Genomic DNA, 25,320 nt, shown 5'->3' on the forward strand with positions numbered 1-25,320 from the left:
GGCGAGTGGTAAGAGGGGAGAGTGCTTTGCTTGAGGCAAAGTTTTCGTCCATATGGGACCTTCCTTGAGCCCTCCCTTCAAGCTACTTAAATTAGAGCATGAGCTCCTAGGACAGAGGTCATGTGGAAAGCGGCATTAGTGCAGAGGGAGGGTGGTGTGGAGGGGTGTAAGATGCAAAAAGCAACATTAGCACAGAGAGGGATGTGATGGAGGGGTGTAAGGAGGATGAGATATGAAGTGGTTGAAGGGCCGTTTTTCTAGTTGATTACCTCTGACTCTTCAAATGGACCTGTTTCTGCACTTAGTCCTGGGCTAATCTTGACTCTTAACTTTCCAGGTGTATCGTTCAATGCTGGTTTCTCCTGGGTTTGGAAGCTCTGAGAAGCACTGGTTCTAGTTCAATCACAAGAATTTCAAAGAACCAGAAAAATAAAATAATTTTTCAAAAAGTAATGAAAAAACCCTTTAAAGAACCAGTGAGAACCTGGGAGTAAAAATATTGAAGACTTTTGAGAAATTTTCATCTTTACCTTTCAAGTAGACAACATGAGAAATTCTTGTAAATGGTGCCTTCAAATCCTTCACAAGGTTCTCAGTTACCTATATATGTACTCCCTAGACTGTGTTGCATCCCTTGTTATATTGACTAATTCTCAACTAAAATAATTCAATGACCTCCCAAGATAATCTGGTATTATAATTAATAAGTTAAGCAGTTATTTGGCTTTTCTCTCATTGGCATTAAATATTCTTCAGTGCCAACATTTGGAAATATTGAACACAGAAATGAAAAAAAAGATGCAATTAGTGTCTCTGCCATGTTTTCCTTGATATGGCAGTACAACAGGTCACCCTTTGAACAATATTCAGAGATGCTAAAGAAGAAATTAAAACTGAAGACAAGTCAAGGCAGGATAGTGTAGGAGTCTGTTAGGGCTGCCATAGCAAAATACTACAGCCTGGAAGGCTTGGACAGAAATTTATCTTATCATTCTTGAGGCTGGAAGTCTAAGATCAAGATGCCATTGGAGTTGGTTTCTGGAGAGGGTTCTCTTCCTGACTTGCAGGGGGTCATCTTCATATAGCACCCTTATGTGGTCTTTTGTCTTTGCCTGCATAGATAGAGATCTCTGGTTTCTTCCATTTAAGAACACCAGTCCTATTGGATGAGGACCTCACCCTATAACCTCATTTAACCTAATTACCCATTTAAGGCCCTATCTCCATATACAGCCACACTGAAAGTTAGGGCTTCAACATATTAATTTTAGGGGAATACACGTCAGTCCATAGCAGGTAGATTTGCTATAATACTCCTTTACCTAAATATTTTTCAACCTTGAGGGTGGGTTTAGGCCAGGTGTGGTGGCTCGTACCTGTAATCACAGCACTTTGGGAGGCTGGGAGGGGATTGCTGAAGCCCAGGAGTTTGAGATCAGCCTGGGCAACATGGCAAAACCCTGTCTCTACAAAATAATAATAATAATAACAACAACAACAACAACAACAACAACAACAACAACTAGCTGGGCTTGGTAGCGCTCACTGTAGTCCCAGTTACTCAAGAGGCTAAGACTAAAAGATGCCTACAGCCCAGGAGGCAGAGGTCACAGTGAGCAGGGATTGCACCACTGCACCCCAACCTGGGTGACAGAGTGAGACCTTGTCTCAAAAAAAGGTGGGTCTTATTCTTCCTCCTAAATTCCTATTAATAGTGAGGTGAAGCTGTGTGTGTGTGTGTGTGTGTGTGTGTGTGTGTGTGTGTGTGTTTCCAATACAATGGCTAATGTATACTTACTTAAAAATGATATATAACACAAGAAATAAGGAGTTATTAGGAGAGTCAAGTGAGATAGAACTTATTAAAATGGCTTGGAAAGATGGGTAATTTTTAACATTTTAAGTAGGCTTTCTCAACTCTAACTCTGGAACTTGGTCAATCTAATCGGTCTAAATGTAGCACAAATAACAATCTTAGTTATATAGACAAATAGCAGTAGTAGCTCTCAAATATAGTGAAATACATCTGAACATCAGTAACAATGTCATGAATTTGGTTGTTCTCAAGTTTTCTGAAAGTAAGAATTCATAACTGAGATTTTTTTTTTTTTTTTTTTGAGGAGAGTAGTGGCAGACTCCCCCCCCCCCAACATTTATTATGTTTATTTCATATTTTGGTACTGAAATCAGTGTTCACTTATCTTTGTGTCTTCCTGATAAATCTTGCCAATAAATAATTACATATTGAAAAGTTCTTAGGATTATCATGTTGCTGGGGCAACCTTAAAAGGCCATGCAGAAAAGTGACTTAGGCGGCTACTACCCTGCTTTATTCAAGTCTGAACATTTACTTTTCTAGCACAATCAGAATACTGACCTACATTTAAAAGTGCAACCCTGCCCTATCTGTTATCTAAATCCATTGTGTTCCTAAGAGGAAATACCAGAAAAGAGGGCACCAATATTATTTTTCTGCTGTTCTTGATCCTAACTGATTATCTTTTTTTTTTGATTACACATTCTGCTTCTGAAAGATAACTGAAGTTGAAGCTAGTAGAACTAAGATTTTTATGTAAAATCATAGGAAAGATAATTTTTAGGATTATTGAATCATATTGAACAATGATATAACCATATTAAAAGATGATAAGCACTAAAATGAGTTAATTCCATTTGGAAATAGTTAAATTAGAATTTGCTTCTGTTTTTGATGAATACTGCTTTTTAAAAAACATCTTTTGAGTATTTAAGCTTTTACTACTCCAGTCATTCTCCCTAAAGTAGACATAGAAACGTGTTCTTATCTTGATTTGGTAAGGCTCTGAAAATGCAAAGCAACAGATGTTGTACCCAGCATAATTATATGTATCCTGGAAACACATCTTTATTGAGTGGGATTTGTTCTTGGGGAAATAAAAATTTGGCAAACAAAGGGCATTAACTTGCTGATCTCAGCAGTAATTACTTGGGTTAGATTATAATAATCCTGTGTAGGTGGTAACTGAATGCATATATTGGAAAATAATATAATTCTAAAATACGTATATTAAAAGAAAAATGAACTTGTGTAAACTTAAGCTCATTTATCCCCTGGAAGAGCAGAAAATATCTCAATTTCATTTTTCTGAATGTTCTTTGAACAGCGTTTTGGAAGAGGTTTCCAGGATTCCAAATCCTAATATGTATATTGATACTGAGGCTTTGGACTAATCCTCTGGGGGTTACTGTTTTTTTTTTTTTTTTTTTTTTTTTTTTTTTTTTTTAAATGCCCACTGAAAATAGAGCATTTCAAACAAACTGATCTCTGATCTTTAAGCATCCCAGTAACCCTTTGAAACAAATCCGTAGTTATTTGTACCAAGGACTGTGTTAAAGCAGTACTGTCTGTGTTATATCTCTTCTGTTCCAATGTCATTTTTAAACATCCTCTTGCTTCTCTCCCAGTAGGTAAAGTAAAGTAGAGCGCTTAGGTCTGGGTCATGGAAGAATTATCTGGAGGTCAGTTTGAGAGCCACTGTGTAAAACATTTCATAAATAGGTAGCTACAAAGTTGTGAAGGCCCTTACAAAAATTTCTGAAGTTGGTGGTATTAGTTTTTGGAGTCTGAAGCTTAAATAAGAGTTTGTCAGTAGTCATGGCCTAAATAGTTGATTACTACCAAGGTCATTTAACTGTTTTTTACACAAGAAAAATATTCTGAACACAAATGAAACCTTCAGGACAAGACATTTATATTTGAAGAATATCCTTAAATGATTCCTGTCATGTATCTTATTATCTCAATGGTAAGCATGTATTTTTTGTTGTTGTTGGTCTTATAAATGTGCTATCATCTAGTTTCTGATTCCTAACAGCTCTTTCACAGTAAAATATTGCTGTGGCACAGTTTTCCCATCTGTTGAGAAAAGATGGCGACTAATAAGAGTGGCACATTTCAGGGCTGGTGTGCTATCTAAACATCTAGTATTTTAGTACTGGAGGCAGTGAAGTATGCAGTGTTCCTTATAGTAATGGAGCGTGGGAATGTTTTCCTCTTCGCCAAAGTCTGTGTATTTCCAAAGCTGAACTCAGGATCCAGAGAAAAACCACAAGATGATAAGACCAGATGATTGTGATCAGATTTCTGTTCCCCACTACATGATCATTCGTTTTTGTCAAAAGAAATACCCATCCTGTCCTGGATTGGAATTTGTAAAGAACTTTGCATTGTGAGTAGGACACATAAAACATTTTAGGATGAATAGAAGTGGAATTTGATAGATTTCCCCAAAATGTTTGGGAAAAGATTCATGCCTCACTAGGAACAGCAAGAGTAGCAGCATCACATGAGTCAACTCCTGGTAATTTTTAATTCTTCCTCCTATTTCAATTATATCTTCTCATTATTTTCTATCTCTCTGTTTCTGTATTTCTCCTCTTAACCTATTCTGTAAATTTCTTAGTAGACTTTTTTTCTTTTTTTAAACCAATGGGGGTTTCCTAGTTTGCTTTAGGAGGCAGCCAGGATACCCCCTTTTGTAAGGCAGTAAATTGGAAATAAGAATCTGGTGAAGGTTCACATGATGGTTAGTTTCCATTCTCCATTGTACCAAACTGCTGCAGGGAAAGAACGATATTTAACCTCAAATCCTCAATATTTAGGTCAGAAAACACTTGGCATAGAAGAGACACTCAAATTTTGTAACTCAATAGATTATTGATAGAAAATATGTTTGTTGCCTCTACAAGCAATATGAAATCAATACCATCTCTAAATATCTTCAGATTATTAGGGGCAAATATTGTATTAAAAGAATAATTTTTCGAAAAGGAAAATCCGGCTACTCTGATATTACCACTCTATCTTGAAAACTAGGGAAGATAAGCTGGCTTCCAGCCAATTAATGTCCATGTGGACCTAGTGCTGACTGCAGATCCCTGATTCAAAGGCAAGAGCCACATACTGGTTTGTCTGCTGAAAATCAGGAGATGACCTCCCTGGTAGTAAGGCTACGTGACTCATCTCTGCATCCTTTCTCCTTTCTACTCTGATTTCTGTAAGGATCTCACCTCTTTCCCCAGTACCCACTCTCAATAACTGCTTTCCTTCTTAACATGATCCTACCAAAAAGTATCAAACGTACCTTGATTTCCTTTCTGAGGTATTTAGGGAGCATATTTACTTTGTCAGATTCATTAGAAGTTTGGCTTCTTGGTAGGGTTGTTAAATGGACAACATGTTTGGGTGATTTGGGAGAGAATGGGAGAAGCCAGGCCCCTCTAATAGAGCAACCCTGGGGAGCTGTAGTTGACCCACTTCCCAACTGTCCTGTACAGTTAGGCATGTGGCATCCAGTGGGTGACTGACCAGAGCCACCATTTCAAGGGCAGCTGTTCTTTCTCTCCTGTGCCTTCTCAGTTCTCTTTTGTGTTCTCATTCCTCCACCATATTGGTTTTTCTTGGTTTTTTTTTTTTTTTTTTCAAGTGAATATAACTATTCGCTTCTACTGCAGTTCCTTTTTTATTGTTCTCCTTTTGTTTTAGTTTTTATTGTTTTTCATTTTGAACATTCAGAGATCCATCATGAAAAGCAAAATAACAGAAAGGGAGAGGTAAACACCAGTCAAAATATTATGGTAGTATATTACTATACGCTTGAAAGTCGTTGAAAGATGGTTTTTTTGGAGTCAGAATATCTGCTAGAATTTGGAATTCACCACTCCTGAGACTAGGGCAAGCTAAACTCTAAGTTTATCTGTCTGTCCCTCCTCACAATCTGTAAAATAGATCCTAATAATAGTACCCAATTTATGGTGTAGTGAGCATTCAGTGACACAATGAATCTAAACTTACTTGCACAACATAGAACAGAATTTTTGTCTATTATTAAATAATATAACATTTTAGGTGTTAAAGAAAATTTAGATAAAATTGGATATTTGTCATTTTCCTTACTAGAGGGTAAGTTTCTGTTTTGTTTGCCACTGTTTCTCTAACTCCTAGAATATTTTCCAGCACGTAGAGATGCAACAAGTTTGTTGAATGAATGAATGCATCTCTTCTAATCCTCTTATTTTAGGAATGAGCTGTCAGGCTCAAAAGCAGAAGCATTTTCTTCAAGATTGGTAACAGAGTTGGGGACTAAATCTAAGGCTTTCCCTTCCTACACCAATGTCCTTTCTGGGAACACAGTGCCATTTGCTCAATATTTGTTTATTTATATGGTAAATGAATAGGAAGCTGTGTGGTAGTAAGAGGATAAACTTTGATAATGAGGTATGCTTGCTATCAAATTCTAATATTCTTATTAAAATAATTGGCACACCATTTATCTTAACTTCTACATTTTCATCTGTAGATTGAGGTGATTTCTACCTTATAGAACTACTGTAAGGATTAACTGAGATAATCTTTGTAGAGCCCCTAGTCCCATTTTTTTTTCGCTCACCCCACCCCGCAACTTTGTAGCTAGAGTTCTTATAGATTCACTTTGTTTTTCATTCCTTCTTGAATCACCTGTGGTCAGACTTGACTCCTACCACTCCTACCACTCCACAGCTCACTTGTCAAGGTCAGTCCTCATCTGACTTTACCTATTAAGAGTCTGACAAGTAGTCACACTATCCTCCTTGATACAACTTTCTTCACCTGTCTTCTCAGATGTCATTCTTCTGGTTCTCTTCGTACCCCACTGGGCTGCTTTTTCCCGGACTCTTTCTTGGATATTCTCATTTTCCCATGTCCATCCTCTAACTTCTTATTGTCTCTGATTGTGTTGTTTCTCTGGTTGGACCTTCTCCAGTTTCTAGCTTCAAATACTATCTAAATGCTCATGTCTTTTAAATTTATCTCTAGTCTAGAGCTCTCTCCTAAATTCCAGATTTATAAATCTTCTACTTAAATATTAACTTAGAGGTCTAATAAACTTGTCAAACTTACTGTGTTTTACAACGAACTCCACATTTTCTCCTGCAATCTCTAAATATGTGCTTCCTATAGATTTTTCCATTTCAGTAAGTGGGAGCTTAATTATTCTGACTGTCCAAACCAAAAGCGCTTGGAGATTGGCTAGATTCCACCCTTTGTCTTTCATTCTACATCTGCATCATCAACAAATCCTTGTGGCCTCCTCCTTTGAAATATATCCATGTTTGAGCAGCATCACTGCCACCATTGTGGTGTTATACACTCTCATTTCTCACCTGGAGTATTGTATTACTAATATCTGTCTAACCATGTCCCCCATCAGTCTCTTCTCCATGGAGCAGCTTTGTTTTTGTTTTAAGACCAGGTCTTACTGTCGCCTAGGCTGGAGTGCAGTGTTGAGCATAGCTTACTGTAGCCTTTTAATTCCTGGGCTTAAGTGATCCTTTTGCCTTAGCCTCTCCAGTAGCTGGGACTACAGATACCAATCATACTCGACTAATTTTTCTAACTTTTTCTAGAGATGGGGCGGGGGTGTTCTCTCTTTGTTGCCCAGGCTGGTCTTGAACTCCTGACCTGAAGTAATCCTTCTGCATCAGCCTCCCAAAGTGCTGGGATTATAGACATGAGCCACTGTGCCCAGCCCAGATGCTAATTTAAAAGTGTACATTACAACACATCATTCTTCTGCATATTGAGTGTAAAATCCAATGTCCTTAATGTAGTCCATATCTCCCTAAATGGGCTACTTGCACCTGACCTCTCTACTCTTATGTCTTATCCCTCTCCTACTTTCTCACTAGCACCAGCCACATCTTACTGTTCCTTGAACACACTAAGCATGCTTTTGCCACAGGACCTTGATGCTTACCTTTCCCTCTGCCCAGAAACCCTTAGAACCAGCTGTGTGTTAAAATTGAGATATTTACTAATTTTTTTTAGAGAGCTGAATGGGGTAATATAATATATTACATAACACTCACAACTGGTTCATGGTAGTGTTTCATAATCGAACAATATTTCTGAATGAAACATTAAGAATACCCATGCTAAGAGGGATAAGTAAAAACTGAAATCTCATTGTCAGTTCAGCTGCAGAATGAGGTCAGCTTAGGATTTGCTGCCAAATGACTTAAGAAAAAAATGTTTTTGGAGCTTTGGGGATTTCAGAATTGCAGATGAGAAATTCTGGACCTGTACCTACACAGCTTGCTCCCTTATTTTGTTCCAATCTTTGTTCAACAATTATTTATTGGGTAGTCAAGGAAGATCTCTGTCTAAAAGGCTTCTCTGTGTGGAACAAGACTGGCATGTGAAACGTTTCCAATTAACAATACTGAAAGAGTGAATGAAGCTCAAATCATTTTTCACTCAAATACATATTATTTAGAAAACAGTGGCCAGTTTAAGAATAGTTAATCATTATTGGAAGCAAAGTACTATTTGATTAGGGTTAGTTAACACAAACACTTATTAGTATTAGGGATATGTGAAATACTTAATGGATGAGTCATCTGCTGACATAAAACCCATTATCTATTTTAGTTCCTGGTAGCCTAACTGGTTGAACTTTGTCTCATTGATCTGTTATTGACTTGGCCTATAACTTTAAGTTACATTTTCATGTAATTTCATCCTTTTTGATTGCTATGTGTCTTTTTCAAGCATTTTCAAACAGTTTATAGATAGTTGAAAGATATCACTATTTCAATCTACTTAAAATTTTTAATACATTCATTTTAAGTACCACTTATAGAACTAATTGAAAAATAAAGGACAGTGAAAAACTTTTGTGAAGATCTCCTGAAATTTTAACATTTATTTTCCTTATATAGAGGAACTTAGTCTCTCTAAAGGATTATGAGTAATAAAATATCATAATGATATTTTTCTTAGGTTTGGTTGAGTATACTCCACAGGAGAAAGTTAGGAATGAGTAGGAATTATTGTAGTACCACATTCTCAAAGAATTCTCCAGTAAGAAAGATTTTATGTGTTTCCAGAAATCATTTTTCTCCTCTTTAGAGCTTTGGGACCATAATGATATTTAAATTGCTAATCTGTTTTAAGGAATTATAATAAATTGTTTAACATTATATTCAATCAACTTTGTAATTTGTATAATTTTTTTCAGGGGAACATTTGAAAAATTTTTAAGAAAATTGGTAATACAGAAGTTGTCTTACAGCTTTACTATATTTTAAAAAGTTGACATCTGATCTACTGACTGAAATCCTTCAATCATTTTTTTTTCTCTCCAAGATTAGATAGAGTGGATGTGATTTTACTTTCTAATTTGCATTATGGAGAGTACTTTTTTGGGAGTTTTATGAAAAGGGCTTCATATTTTTTGATAGTGATAGTTAAGTTGCATAAGAAGACGCTCTTTTAAATATAAGTGGTCATTTGCGTGCAGCCTTAAAGTTAGCAAACATGCTTTTGAGTAGTCACTATTTTGGAAGGTCTTTATTTATATCTGATTGCAATGGCTTATATTCAACAGTGTTCCTACTAAATGAAATAAAAATAGATGCCTCTTCTGCCACAGAGGCACAGGTGGACATCTTGGTAGCAAGCCCCATGCGGTGTGACACATGGCACAGCCCAACATGGGGGCAAAGAGCATGCGGCTTGAGCTAGGAGTCATTTTATGGCTACTTTACTGTAGATTTGTGTTTTTCTGTGGAACAGCCATTATTGGAGATATTTATATAGTATGATGTTTGTTTTTCATTAAATACTTATTATGATTTCTTAAAAAGAGTCAAGACTTGATTAGCAGAACCTATTTAGAAGCCAGAGTTCCCCTGCTCCACCCCTTGCTATCTATATAAATGATATTTTTGACTCTGTCCTTTATAATGTTGGCACCCTGTGCATATTAGATGTAATCAGGGCTGAAAGGAAACTTGAATCCATCTGGAAGCAATAAACTTTTCTAAAAGACTGCACAGTGTTATTTAATCCTGTGACTTCTTACTGTGAGTGAAATTAAGGTTTGATGCAGTTGTGTCACATCGTATTGATATCAAATTTATCTTTCTAAAAAAAAACTGACAGTAGTATTACAGCACAGAGAAGATGGCTTGCTGTAATCCTATAAGCTATTTTACATTGATTACATGCTACATAGTATACTTAAGTATATAAAATACTTGATCTAGAATGTTTAAGCTTTCTCTATAATTTTCTCATCAGGTAATACTTTCTCACCTTCACCTTTAATTTTGGCTTCTTACCATAGTACTATGCGGCAGTAATTGTGTTATGATGAATGTTATTTTAAAATCATTATAAAGTGGAAACACACTTGTATAATTACCATCTATGTAGAATGCCAAGGTAAACACATTGAGCTTATTTTAGTATCTGACTTTTTGAATCAATTTAAGCCTTTTTCAATAAAATTGGCTTCCTTTAATTTCCACTCCAAAATGGCCTTTAAAATTTTGTTTCACTTCAAATACAGTGGTAGGGTATCATATTTCATGTGACTAGGAATCTAAATTATGAGCTGACTAGCATAATTTGTGAAGTATATGTATGTTTAAGATTTAAGGTTTTTATTAAGACTTTAAATTTTGTTAAGAGTTAAGCTTTTTTTATTGTACTTTAGATTCTGGGGTACATGTGCAGATCATGCAAGATTGCTGCATAGGTACATTCATGACAATGTGGTTTCTTGCCACCATCCCCCCATCACCTATACCTTACATTTCTCCCCATGTTATCCCTTTCCCACCCTCCCTCCCACTATCCCTCCCATAGCCCCCCCACCCCTGCCATGGACCCCAGTGTGTGATGCTCCCCTCTTTGTGTCCAAGTGTTCTCATTGTTCAACACCCACCTATGAATGAGAACATGCAGGGTTTGATTTTCTGTTCTTGTGTCAGTTTGCTGAGAATGATGGTTTCCTCCAACTAAAAATAACTTAGAAACTTAGGAAATTTGACTATATTTTATAAGTAATTTCCTTGTAATTTTTCTTTCTTGTGAAATCAATTTTTACTGATTTACTTAACTCTCTTTTTGAATGCCAAAATGAAAATCAAATGTATTTGTCAACTATATGCCTTTAATTGTGGAAATGAAAGGTTCATATCCTCCATTTGCCTAGGATATTAAAAATAAACATGACCTTTGTCTTGAATGTTATTAAGTTGTATTTTAAAAATCAAACCATGATAAACTATATTAAAATTGCTTATCGCCTTCCCTTTGTCTCCAATAAGTCTAGACCTAAAAATACTCATCATATGAATAAACAGATTTTTACAAATACTTTTTAGAACATCTTGAATTAGGCGTGTTTGAAGCTTACTTTTGGAGTTCAGTCAAGCCATGTTCAGTCAACATGGCTTCTGACAGTTTCTTTTTATCCTCTCTCTCTCCTCTACCACTGTGCACCCCAAAATGATCCCTGACCACAGTGGTGCTGTTGCTGGCATCAGGAAGGTGGAATGAGGAGTTCAGATATCCTAGAGGCTGTTAGGTGAATCTCTTGCATCTCTTTTCTGTTCCTAGGACTAGGAACTTCAAGTAAAAATAACAATTACTTCAATCTCTCAGGTAAAGGTTCTTCTCCCTTGCAGCAACACAGATCTGCCCCTGCCGAGTTCAAACATCCTGAACTTTGAACAGTTGTTCTGAATACTTTCTTGTCATCTTATGATCAAATAATGAGAGCATTGAGGGGATAACTGAATGTGCATGATATAAAAGTGAGACTTTTACTGTTTTTAAGTAGCAGAACTCTTTGGATAATTTAGAGGGCTGTGCGATACCTTTACCATGACTGCTGGGAAGTGTGGGATCTGACCTGCAGAGGTACTACTTTGACTGACAATAATGGCAGAGGTGAGAGCAAAGTACATAGGACTATCCTTGAGGTTCTCAGGAAAAAAAGAGTATCAGTGAGTTGAACTGTGAGATGTAAGGGCCTTTACCTATAAGGAAGCCCATACTCAGACATAATCCTTAGACCCTGGCCATAGAAGCCATGTGGTTTAGATCTCATCCTGTTCCTACAGTCCGGCAAGTCCAGGCCACAAAAGGTTTAAGCACTCTATCCTTTGTTCTCATAGAAACAGTTGCCCATGGAGGTTCAGTTACACTAATATGAACATTGTAATATACACAGAGAAGTACCTGGAGTGTAGTAGGTATTCAAACTTGTTAAATGAAAAAAGTAAACTTTTGGACTTTGAGCTACTACAGTTTCATTCTTTCTCTAACTCCTCCCACTACCATCTTAAAACCACTATTTAATTAGTATTTTTAACAAGTTATTAAGGGCTTTCAAAGACCTTTGAACCTTCACCCTCTGGTAAATTAATAATTTCTGATATGCGGCTAAATGTTATCTGAGTAATAGTGGACCTTAAGAGTTCAGAGGAACTGAAAAATGCAGGTTATTTTTTAGAAAAGTGACTCGGTGTGCTTTGACAGTTGGTTAATGTTTGAAAAGGCTGGAATCAAGAAGGCCTTTCATGTGCTAGGAAATGAAGGAGCAAAGGTCCAGAGGTGGAAATGCATATAGTGTGATTAAGGGATCTTCTGGTTGATAGTAAATACAGCCAATAACAAATTTCATTGGAAGCCTAGCCTGTGTTTGAAGCATTAGCTAGGTGCTGGGATACAGAGATTAGAGATGAGGATAATGATGAAGATATCGTTGAAGTGAATTGCTGAGAAGCTAGAGAAAGGGCCAATTACCATAATCTGAGGCTCATAAGGAATTGATGCAAAGATCATCTGGTATGGTATATATGAACTGTGTATGCAGCTGAAGTGATATGTGTAGCTGAAGTGATATGTGTACACTGATACGTAGCTGAAGTGATAATGCCAAATAAATGACTAGATTTTGTGATTAAGATGAATCCATTAAGGTCATATTTTCTATTGGTGCCATTTTTGGAGACCTTCCCCAACACTGTACATTTATAAATGTTTTTCTTGAGGCACTGAGATAGAAGTGGACATATAAAAAGAAAGGCCTGGGCAAATACATAATTAGATAGTAAAATCCAGGGATAAATAATCTCAACGAAAGTGCCCTTCTTGAAATGAATGAAAATGATGAAAGCCAATCACATTGCATGATGAAGTTAGGGTATAGAATATGAAGTATTTTGAATTGGTTTATTTCATTATGTTTCAGATGTAATGGGAACTTGTTGCATAGAAAGTATACAAATCTAGCAATTAAACTTCGGGTATTTAATATAAGATGATGAAACCATCATGCATAAATCATGCCATTTTAGGCTTTATTTTCATAAGGTTATGCCTGTCTTCATAAGATTGTATACCAGGAGTTCTAGCCTTTTTGGTTTGGAACCCTGTTATACTTTGAAAACCATTTATTTAAGTTATAACAATTGATATTTGTTATATTAGAAATTAAATACATATTAAAAATGTTTACTATTTAAAAATAACAAAGCTGGGTGTGGTAGCTCACACCTGTAATCTCAGCACTATGGGAGGCTGAGGCAGACAGATCACTTGAGGTCAGGAGTTCGAGATCAGCCAATATGGTAAAACCCGATCTCTACTAAAAATACAAAAATTAGCCAGGTGTGGTGGCAGATACCTGTAATCCCAGCTACTCAGGAAGTTAGGCATGAGAATTGCTTGAACCCAGGAGGTGGAGGTTGCAGTGAGCTGAAATTGCACCACTGTACTCCAGCCTGGGTGACAGAGCAAGATTCTGTCTCAATAAATAAATAAAATAAAAATAACAGTAAATAAGTTCATTGCATATTAAAATAAATAATATATTTGTATTAAAAATAGCTAAACAGTCATAAAAGCAATACCACTCTTCTATTTAAAATTTTTTCAGCTCTCCCTTTTCTAAAAAAAAAATTGTGTAAGTTTAAGGGGTACAAATGCAATTTTGTTGCATGGGTATATTGCTTAATGGTGAAGTCTGAGAATTTAGTGTATCATTACCCAAAGAATATACATTGTACACATTAAATAATGTTTTGACACTTACCCCCTCACCTTCTTGAGTTTTCTTTGTCTATCATTCCACATTGTGTTCCTATGTACACATTACTTAGCACCCACTTAAAGTGAGAACATGTGATATCTGACTTTCTGAGTTTTTTCAAGTTTGGCTTAATAGGAAATAACCGAATTCTCAGAATGCTCCTGCATCCAGTCTGTTATGAATATGTTGTTTTGATTGAAGTATCTAAGGAAAATCCAGTTTAATACACACGTACAGCTGAAAAGGAAACGTCTTTTAATAATACTTTCAGATAATTGTGGATGTTCTCTTTTGATAATATAGCAAAACTTGTCAAGTGCTAATTTCTTCAAGGCTTGTTATAATGTGGAATCTGAAAACATATCAATTTAATTGTGGTCTGCTATTTGAAAATTTATTGGTCTGTCTTATCCTTTGAATGGATATTTTTTACCCATGTATGATTTTATAATATCTTGTATTGGCCTTTTGGAAAATTTGGTTTACTGTTTTACAAAGTTTTTGTGTTGATACATTTTATTACATCACATTTTTAAAAGTCTAATAATATCACTGCCAGTCTCATCAGAAAATTCTTTAAGATTAGAAAGCTGTTAAGCTCATCATACAAGTTTTACAAAAATCTAGTTTTACTTGAAACCTTGTATTTTTTCTTTGACAAAGCTCTCAGTTGCTTTCCTTTAGTGACTGACTCACTTTGCTCATTTTCAAGAAAATGTTTGCCAAATGCTGGTGCCTAAATACTAGAGTCTGTATTGTCAGTTGATCTTGCAAGTAAAAAGTGGTGTTCTATGAAAAACAGCTAGTTCAGCTAGCTGTTCACTCACACTGAAATGATGTAAGTGCTTCTCCTGGAGCAAACCACCACTTCCATTTGTAGCAGAAATGCTGTATGTATACTTTCCATTGTTATTACCCATAAAAATTTTAAAAAGGTATTCAAAGGTAGAGATTTTTAAAAAAATAAGTGTTATTGCTTAATCAAGAAGAGTTAAATGAAATTGGATTTTTTAAACTGAGTTTGAGTTAATGAAGAATGATCAATTATTAGTAAAATTTTGTGCCCCACCTTGGTTCATACTGACACTCCAGGAGTTTTATCCACTATTTCTTTTGCACCTTTAGTACAAATGTCAATGGTAAAAAAGATAAATAACATCTTTAATAATATTACAAAAATCATTTTTACCCTGTGTACTCTTGTGAGACTACACATTGAGAATTGGTGATGAAAGTGTTTTAGTTTATCATACGTGTTGAAAGGATTTACTTAATTCACCAATTTCTCCTGAATATTTGTTTATATAAAGCAAGTCAGCAACAGCCCTATTTGTTTAAACCCTAGTTTAACCTGACATATAGACATAATATTTGACATATAGACATAACATTTTATTAATGGAAGAGATCTAGGAAAAAATAATTTCTAAGAACTAGCCAGGATAGTTGGAATATGAATAAATCATATATCAAGAAAAATGCTTTAGAAGATTGTCTGTGATTGAAAGTCAAACAGCGCTCATTTTCTATTATTCTGTTCTTTTTCAAAGAATTTACCAATTTTATGTGATATTTATGATTAAACATAAACCATGTAATTTAACATTGTTAATGTCATAGGTATTAAATGTTTGGAATAAAGATTAGCATTTTATTGTCTATATTTTAAAACTCAAAGAATAACATTTAGATTTTGATTGTTTCATTAATTCATTTTAGACTTCATGTGAAAATATCTGTATATCCTCAAATGCTTACAGTCTTAAGAAGTATCTCTGCCATTTACACATGATAGAAATAACTAAATGGAAAAAAACTGCAGATGAAAGTTCAATATTTTTTGTTTGAACTGATAAAATGTGACATTTGCATATTGGACTGGAATTTTCTGTCTTTCTGAAAATGATCAAAAGCTTTTCTCTAATTCTTTTACTAGATAAGGCAGTTTCTTCGTTGTCACTCTTGACATGTATTTAGGAACTTACGCTTTTCTGCTAACAAATGTTATGTCATAATTCTTGAGGGTAGTAATACATTGTGATGGGTTTTCAGTAAACTACAGCAACAGCCCTATTTGTTTAAACCCTAGTTTAACCTGATTATTAACAATTAAATTGTGTTTTCTTCTTACAGTTAAAGTGTATTTAAATTTATTGGTCCCTTGCTTCACAGATTTATCTCAGTATGTGGTGTATTCAAACAGAATTTTGTATTTTTAATTAGGGGATTAGATAACTAATTCTGAAGAGCCAAAATAAATTGTTAGACATCACATTGCTTAACCATCTAATATACCATAAGTGTGTGTATACACTATGTTGTGGGAACCATCTACCAGGCAGGCCTGTTTTTTAGGCAGTATTTTAAAAAGTGGACATGTGCAGAAACTGTGAGCCCAATTAGCGCCAAGCAGATAAATCCAGCTCTAATCCTGTTTACGGTCTACATCAGACAGATGTGCCAAGATTGATTTAGACAAGCCCGAGGCTTACAGTAATATTTTTAAAAGTGCCATTCACCGTTCTATTTTTGTTAAACCTTTGCTAAATATTCTTAAGTGTTGTTGGTTTTGCTCTTCTTATTAACCACTGTAACCTACTTTAAGCAGGTCCTGCTTTGCTCTCATGGTGACAAGGTAACCTGCCAGGAGAGGTTATCTTTATTCCCTGTAAATAAGTTGACTTTTCCCCCCAAGAAAATACAACAATAGGAAGTGGGTGCTGAATTAAATAAATAGCATGATACCCAGTAGATGTATACCTAAATCCCTTGCGAGAACAGATGGTCCCCAGTATCTCTGTAAGTAATGTGAGAGGACACTTAGTGTTCTGAAACAACTAGCTATAACCAGTATGATACTAATGAACCAGTAGATTTCAAATAATAAACCACATGCCACCAAGCAAAATTATATATCATTCATAAGGATTTAATTCTCATACCTGGAAGAAAGTGTCCATACATGATTTCTATATTTTTATCTACTCATATCAAATCAAATATCGGTTATTGAATAGAGTTTCATTTCATATTTTTTTTTACCAATAAAGGTATGTTTTGATATTAAGGTAGAATTAAAGTTGCATTTGAAATACTTGCCCCAAAGTATGTGGGGATTTTTTTAAACTTCTCTTTTACTATACTGTCTGCATGTATTGGGCTGTGTATGGGAATGCGGCTTTTACATACGATTAGGAAAACAATTGCTTTTATTTCTGGCAGAAACTTGTCCTATAACAGGAGTAGCTAGCATGGGACTCAGAGTAGTTACCTTGTAGATAAAAATGTAAGCAGACATATAAGATGTAATTTTTTTTGGCACTTAACAATTTATAAGTAAAATTTTATAAACAAAAGTATTTTTCTGATTCATATGGAAAATAAAATGAGTCTGAGTCGTTCTTAAAGTGATACTGCAAAGGTGTATAGATAAGCAATCCATTTTTAACTACACCCAAAACAACAATTTTCTCTCTCAATATGGTTTGTTTTTCCTTTTTTCTCTTTAATCATATTTCTCATATGTATTTGTGTATTCTAAGAATGTCCAAAGAGTAAGTGTTTTGGAGTGGGGTTTGAGAAAGAAAGACCTTTTTAGATTTCAGCTGATCCTATCAGATGATCTCTAGAACCTTGAACCTTCAACCTTCACTGAGGTTAGCTGAAGGGCTTTTCTCCTGGAAACCTGAGAAACCTTAGAAACCTTCTGCCTTAGCTCTCTCTCAAGTCTAGGAAGCCAGTGGCCTGCGGCCCCACAGAGCCAGCTGGTCTACTCATATGAGAACTTCAGAAATAATACAAAAACTAGCAAAGCACCATCTAATCTAATAACTGATTAAACAATATTTAGATGGCTCAAGACTTTAAATACAAACATTTTAAGCTTGTTTATAGGATACTAACAAGTTTTATTCCCCAAGACTATATTCAGAGTGAGAAAACAATTTTCCTTAAAACTAATATACACATGTTCATATGTTAGGAACTAGTTATATGCAAAATCAAGTGAATCTTGTGATTAGAACTGGTCAGATTTACTCATATAACATAAATGGTTAGTATTGGCAAAATGAGTAATAGATCAGATTTTTTATGTAAGATGTTGACACTCGAGAGATTTATAATGTTTTACTGCTGTGAAAAATGGAATGCTGAAGAACATTTGTCTATTGTTACACATTTATAAACAGAATTCACAAATTACTAATTTCAAATAATAACTAAATATTTCTTGTAAGTTGATAGTTTTTGCTTTTAATTTCTTCTTGTAACTTTGTGAAAAAGACCATTCATGTGAAAACCTCAGATTTTGATCTGCTTACAAATGCACAAGTAGAGATTGGAAGCATGAGCTGGAAAAGCAGGAAATACTGCTCAGATCCTTATAAGGATTTTCAAATTTTCACTTCTGGGTGCTCCTGGTTGCTGCAGTCTAACCTCCCATCTCCTTGAAGGCCACCTCAGTTTCTGATGAAATATTACTCAGTTAATTTATACATATGCTGCCTTGCTGTTTTCCTAAGGAGTACAGGCAGAACTGTGATTCACCTACTGTTTTAAGTTTGGCTAGATTTAAAAACAGATTATCTCACTTATATGTGGAATCCAAAAAAGGTAGAACTCACAGAAGCAGAGAGTACAATTTCGATTGCCAAGAGCTGGGGGAGCGGGAGGCAAGGGTATGATGGTGAAAGGATACAAAATTTCAGTTAAACAGAATGAATAAGTTCTGGATCTATTGTACAGCATGGTGACTTTGGCTAATAATGTATACCTGAAAATTGCTAATGCTTGAAAATTGCTGAAAGACTAGATCTTAAATGTTCTCACCACATACCAAAAAAAGGTGTGAGGTAATGAATATGTTAATTAGTTTGATCTAATAATTTCACATTGTAAACATGTATCAGTACCTCACATTGTACAGCATAGATACAATTTTTAGTGGTCAATTATGCTGTAATAAACATATACATAAACATGTATGATTTTTATTGGTCAATTGTACAATAATACAACTGCAAAAAAATAGTTATAATTTAAAAAATAATTTGGAAGAAAAAATAGCAAGTGGTTGGAGATTAAGTGGGACCAGTAAATCCTCCAAGGAGAGGCATACAATAGTTTTTTTTTTTTTTTTTTGAAGTCCTTCATTGATCTTATAATTTTTAACATGGATAATTTCTTGACACTAATCCAGTTACATACCTATGAGAACACTGTGAATAAAACTAAAAACCTTAAAGTTGAGTAAAATAAACCAAAGAAGCACATACTTTATGGTTACATTTATATGAAATTCTAGAAAAGGCAAAACTAAGCTATAGTCACAATCAAAATCATGGTCCTGAGGGAATTACTGGAGAGTGGCATGAGGAAACATTCTAGAATAGTGGGAAAATTCTATGTCTTTATTGGGATAGTGATTATGTGAGTGCATATAATTGACAAAACTCATGGAATTGGACCTTAAAAATCTGTATTTTTTGGGTAATTTATACCTTAATAAAAACCAGAACAGATGAGGGTTAATGAGTGTTTCCTTGAAGGTCTTGTCTTTATGTGAGTCAGCTGATAAGGAGTTGTGGTAACAACCATCCAAAATGCTTGGATTCAAATCATGGATCTGTTCCTACCAGATGTATGACCATAGACAAGTTACTTACATTCTTTCTTCAGTTCCTTCCCTTTTAGGAGAAAGCATCTACTTTTTGTTGTAGAGATTAAATTAGATAATACAAATGAAGTGCCTAGGGCAGTGTCTGGTGTGTAGCACATGTTAAGTATTAGCTACCCTTATTTTTTAGGGAATGGAACTTTTTAAATTAAAACAAATCAAACTATTTTAGGATAAGCAAGTGAAACAATCTTTTTTTAATCAATCACAGAAATATTTTCACTGAAGACAAATTAGACATTTATATAAGCAAAGTAAACTTACAATCTCATTACCATTCACATTTTCATATGCATATTCATACTTATATGCATATGAAAACATTACACATATGTTATATATTCTATAAATATATACAAAACAGTAGTGGAAATGTGCGGCACTATTTTGAACACCTTTCTAGTCAGCTCTACATTTTGTTTACTTTTGAGCCAGGGTCTCAATCTGTTGCTCAGGCTTGAGAGCAGTAGTGCGATCTCAGCTCACTGGAGGCTGGACATCCCCGGCTAAAGCAATCCTCCCACCTCAGCCTCCTGAGTAGCTGGGACCACAGGAAAGCACCACCATGCACAGCTTATTTTGTTTATCTTTTGTAGAGATGAGGTCTCACTATGTTGCCCAGGCTAGTCTCAAACTCCTGGGCTCAAGTGATGCTCCTGCCTCAGCTTCCCAAAACACTGGGATCACAGGCATTAGCCACTGCACTGATCTCTACATTTTAACAGCTGTATAGCCTTCTGTTATATGAAGATACTTTTTTTACAGAACAAATACTCCATTATTGTACATTTAGGTTGTTTCTAAGTTCCACTCAAATAATGCTTGGGTAAGTATTCTTTTAGCTAAATGTGTATATTATTTATTCCCTTAGGATAAATTCCTGGAAGTAAATTGCTGAATCAAAACCATGTATATTTTAAAGAATTTTCCTTTTCTACATTAAAAATAATTATAATGTAATTCTGATTATAGGAAATAAAAATTATGGAGCTTTATCAGAAAAAATTAATCTCATATTTCATACCTCATATTGAACATTTAATAGGTAACCAGTTTTAAATTTGTTGTGTTTTCCACTGGGATTTCTTTTTATTTTCTTTAATAAAAGCAGGATCAGATCCCTCAGATTACTTTGTAACTTACTTTTATTCTTTTTCATACCTCTTAGCATGAATGTCTTTCCAGACCAGAATACAGAGATCTCACTTACTCATTTATGAGCTGCAGAAGATGACTATGATTTATTCAACCATTCTCCCATTGAACATGAATATTGCTTCAGATATTTTTGTTATCATAAATATTACTGCAATTAACATTTTAAAGTCTTTTGATACAGATTCCCCACTTGTTCTTCAGCAATTACCTTTTTTGCATTCCCACTAGCACTGGGGTTACTTCCCTTTAGTTGTACCATCATTTAACATTATTTTTGATCTTGTGCCAATCTAAAAGGCAAAAAGTGGTATCTTGTTGTTTTAATTTGCATTTCTTTGATTACTAATTAGGTTGAACTTTTTCATATGTTCACCGGTCAATTTGCATTTCTTCTTTTGTGAAATGCCTGCTTGGGTCTTTTATGTACTTTACCATTAAAGTGTTTTTCTTGATTAAATTATGTAACTGTCATATGTTGCAAACATTTCTGTCCATTTGGCCTTTGCTTATGACTTTTTCTGAGTCTTTAGAACTTTATAGGTATTAAATAATTTTAATGTTAGACATACTGATCACTGTCTTTTTTGTGTCTTAGGGATTTTTTATTTATGGTTACATAAATTTCTAATCTATAAATACTGGCATATATTATGAAATAAGGCTCTCTTTTCTTTACAAAAGATTAATCAGTTTTAAATCATCCTTTGCTATTTCTAGCTGAGCTTAGATGCTACCATGATCACACCAGTGATTTTTTAAATGTGTAATTGCTTCCTGATCTATTCATTTCTCTATTCCTAGATATTTTTGTTGTTATAGCTTTACCAAATATATCTGATAGGGCATCTACTCCCACTCATTACTTTTCGTTTGTTTGTTTGGAGATGGAGTTTTGCTCAGTCACCCAGGCTTGAGTGCAGTGGTAAGATCTCAGCTCACTGCAACCTCCGCCTCCTGGGTTCAAGCGATTCTCCTGCCTCAGCCGCTTGAGTAACTGGGGTTACAGGTGTGCACCACCACACCTGGCTAATTTTTGTAATTTTTTTTTAGTAGAGACAGGACTTTGCCATGGTGGCCTGGCTGATCTTGAACTCCTGAACTTAGGTGATCTGCGGCCTCCCAAAGTGCTGGGATTAGAGGTATAAGCCACCATGCCTGGTTCCCTCATTGCTTTTAAAACATTTTCTTAATGTAATATATTTATTTCAAGAAAATTTTCAAATAATTTAATGAGATTCCTTGTCCATTCCTTATACAAAAAAATGTGATTTTGATTGAAGTTCTATTATAAGTAGCTCTTAATAAAGAGATTACTGGCATGGAAAATATGTAATCTTGGAACTTGTATCTTCACTTATTCAATTCATTGTCTGTCAGTAGATTTTGAATGGCTCTTTATCCCACACAAGTCTAGAATCATTTTGCTAAGTTTATTCCTAGACATAACATGCTAATTGATATGGAAATCTCTTTAACTCCATTATGCCTTCTTCTTGGATGTAGACGTATTTATAACCAGCTTCCTCACTGCATTTTTTAATTAGGCCTAATGGCTTTAAGTTTATTACTTTGGATTTTACAAAAGAAAAAAAAGTGAAAACACCTTTAAATAGTTACAGTTTCATATCCTCTTTTCCCCTAACCATCAATTACTGTCTTTTATTTCACTTTCCTTATGTATTGACTAGGATGTCTAGAATAATTGAATAGTATGAGTAATTGGTAATAGGTATTCTTGAGCTGTTTTTGGAAATCCTTCTGGATTTCAGTAATGAGTGTGATGTTGGCACTTGGTTTAGTATCTTTAAATTTGCATTTTACAAGATGTTTTACTTTGGAATAGTCATTGAATTGTTAAGTAAAGTAAAGCACAAACATGAAATTCAGACTAAAGTGCAGGACTTCAATGAAAAGTGAAAAGAGTGTATTTCATCGCTTTCGTTTTTTCTTTCTCTCAGTAGCTGTTTGTCCCCTCTCACCCTCTGGTTTCCTTCCTTCGTGCTCTTATTGTTTTAGGTTTGACTACATAAGAAGAAACTCTAAATTTATATGTGGTACAAGATCATAACTAATATTATAAAATTAGCCTAGAAGAAGTGATTTGCAATGTATATAATAAGGGACTAATTTCAAGATTATTCGAAGGGCTTTAAGAATTGGTAAGAAATAAGACAACCAGTTCGAATAAGGAAAAGCATGTGTAGAGGCAACTCTTAAAAAAAAAATTCAAAAGTGAGGTAGGTCTAATGGTGCATACCTGTAGTCCCGGCTACTAGGGAGACTGAGACAGGCGGATCACTTGAGCCCAGGAATTCAGGGCTGTAGTGCACCGTGATCATGCCTGCGAATAGCCACTCCGCTCTAGGCTGGGCAAACATAAGAAGATTCTGTCTTTAAAAAAAATAAAATAAACAAGAGAAATGGAAAGATACTCAGTTTTGCTGTTTCACTAGCTGATTTTTAGAAAACACCCACAAATATAACCAAGCCCACAAAGTTAGGTGGGTAAATGATACATTTTATCTATATGCATTCACCAATGTGAAGCAGACGCCAAGCAACACCCCCATGTGGAAGACAAGCTTCCTTAAACTTCATAGAACACTATTTTCCGTGTAGTCCATCACAGTGTGAGCATTTTTCATGACCGTTGGTAAGCCTGCTTGCTTTTATTCTTGAGGGCAGAGGAAGGGTGTAAGACCTCCCTGGTCTCTTCCAAGTGTTCTGGGGACCTTGGCCATAAGCCTACTTGCTCAACAGGTGCAAATAACTGGTAATAAGTTGACCAGATGCAAGTGTATCACTGATGATTTGCTGTGACTGAGTTTGGTTTCCTTTGTATATAATGCCATACTATTCAGCTTTTAATTTCTAATATATTTTTCCTTAAAGGAATCAGGACTTCTTGAGGAATCCAGATGAAGTTGAAACACTATGTTTTTATAAGAGAGTAAGGCTGCTTTCAAAGACATCTATAGTTTAGTTTGTAACAAAAGAGCTAGATTGAAGGGACTCTGTTCAGTCTTTGACAAGTATGAGTATTAAAATGGAAACAAGAATTTTTGTTAATGTAACTTCATAATATGATCAGGAGGAACAAACAATCTAAAATGTGTTAAAATAACATTTTCAAAGTGTGGTCTAGGGACTCTCAGGGTTGGTGAGGTCACAAGTTTTCATAACATTACCAAGAATGTATTTCATTCTACTTCTCTCCAAGGATATGGTGTTTTCCAGAAGTTATGGGATGTGTGGTGATAGCCTTGTCCTAACGGAGTGTGTGCTTTGTGCTTTGCATTTTTGTCCTTTAAAAACTCTCGGTTTTAATTTTGAATCGAATAAGTATAGACAGATATAACCTACATAAACCAAAGTTATTTGCGACCCTCAGTCTTTAAGGGTACACGGTGGGGCCTGAGACTAAAGAGTCTGGGAACTGCTGCACTAGAGAAAAGTCTTACTGATGTAGGTTAATCAATGAGTATTTACTGACCAGGGGAAGGGCAACCCATTCATTTTCTAAAGACATGTAGAGCATTTCATAAAATACTTTTACTCTACTGATTAAGTGGTGAAAAACCTGTTGAATTGATACTTTGAGAGTGTTGAGTTTTAGGTCACTGGCTAACTCTAGAAGTGGACCAGGAGAAAACCTGAAATGTGAGTCTTCTAAGAAACAAAAGGCCTGAAAATGTTTAGCATTACCCTATCCCATGACCACAATAATTGAGAAAAAGGCTTCTCCTTTTGCTCCCTCTCCCTCCCCCTTTCTCCCGTTTCCCTCCTCTTCCTCCCCCTCCCTCCCTCCCCCTCCTTCCCCTCCCTTCTCCCTCCCTCCCCCTCCTCCCTTTCTCCCCTTCTTCTGCTTTCCCTTCCTCCCTTCCTCCCCCTCCCCCCTCCTCTCTTCCTCCCCCTCCCCTATTAGTGAGCATAGGAACATCCTTCTCCAATTGAAGGATAACATTGTTTGTACCTAAAGGGCTAAAAAGCTAAGAGTCTCTGCTTTCTGTTACTTTTAGCACTTGAGTCATTTCTGTATCTGTTTCTTTTTTTTTTTTTTTTTTTTGAGACGGAGTTTTGCTCTTGTTGCCCAGGCTGGAGTGCAATGGCGCGATCTCGGCTCACCGCAACCTCCGCCTCCCGGGTTCAGGGAATTCTCCTGCCTCAGCCTCCTGAGTAGCTGGGATTACAGGCACGTGCCACCATGCCCAGCTGATTTTTTGTAGTTTTAGTAGAGACGGGGTTTCACCATGTTGACCAGGATGGTCTCGATCTCTTGACCTCGTGATCCACCCGCCTCGGCCTCCCAAAGTGCTGGGATTACAGGCTTGAGCCACCGAGCCCGGCCTTCTGTATCTGTTTCTATGGATTACTTTTTCTCCTATTTTGGTTCATATATTTTCTGCTTCTTTACATGTCTAGTGATTTTGGATTAGGTGAGTGATATTGTGAATTTTACCATGCAGAGTTGCTGGATTTTTAATAAAATTCCTGTAAATATTTTTTGGCATTGTTCTAGAACGTAGTTACCTGGAAACAGTGTCATCCTTTTGACAGGCTTGCTTTTAAGCTTTGTTA

General features: G+C 35.5%; 1 protein-coding gene across 8 annotated transcripts in view; it reads left to right on the forward strand.

Annotated features, from left to right (window-relative positions):
- Positions 1-25,320, forward strand: part of CERKL (ceramide kinase like) — a 133,126-nt gene that overhangs the window by 31,467 nt on the left and 76,339 nt on the right. Inside the window, exon 1 of one of the 8 annotated variants that reach the window (XM_032292774.1) lies at positions 10,242-10,246. The exons of the other annotated variants lie outside the window; for them this stretch is intronic. The gene's annotated coding sequence lies outside the window, so the exon portion shown is untranslated. Of the gene's footprint in view, positions 1-10,241; positions 10,247-25,320 lie in introns of those variants that run through there. 8 annotated transcript variants of the gene reach the window in all.

This window comes from Sapajus apella, unplaced genomic scaffold (assembly GCF_009761245.1).
Source record: "Sapajus apella isolate SASKATOON/1434 unplaced genomic scaffold, GSC_monkey_1.0 scaffold28, whole genome shotgun sequence".
In the NCBI taxonomy this organism is placed as follows: Eukaryota; Metazoa; Chordata; class Mammalia; order Primates; family Cebidae; genus Sapajus; species Sapajus apella.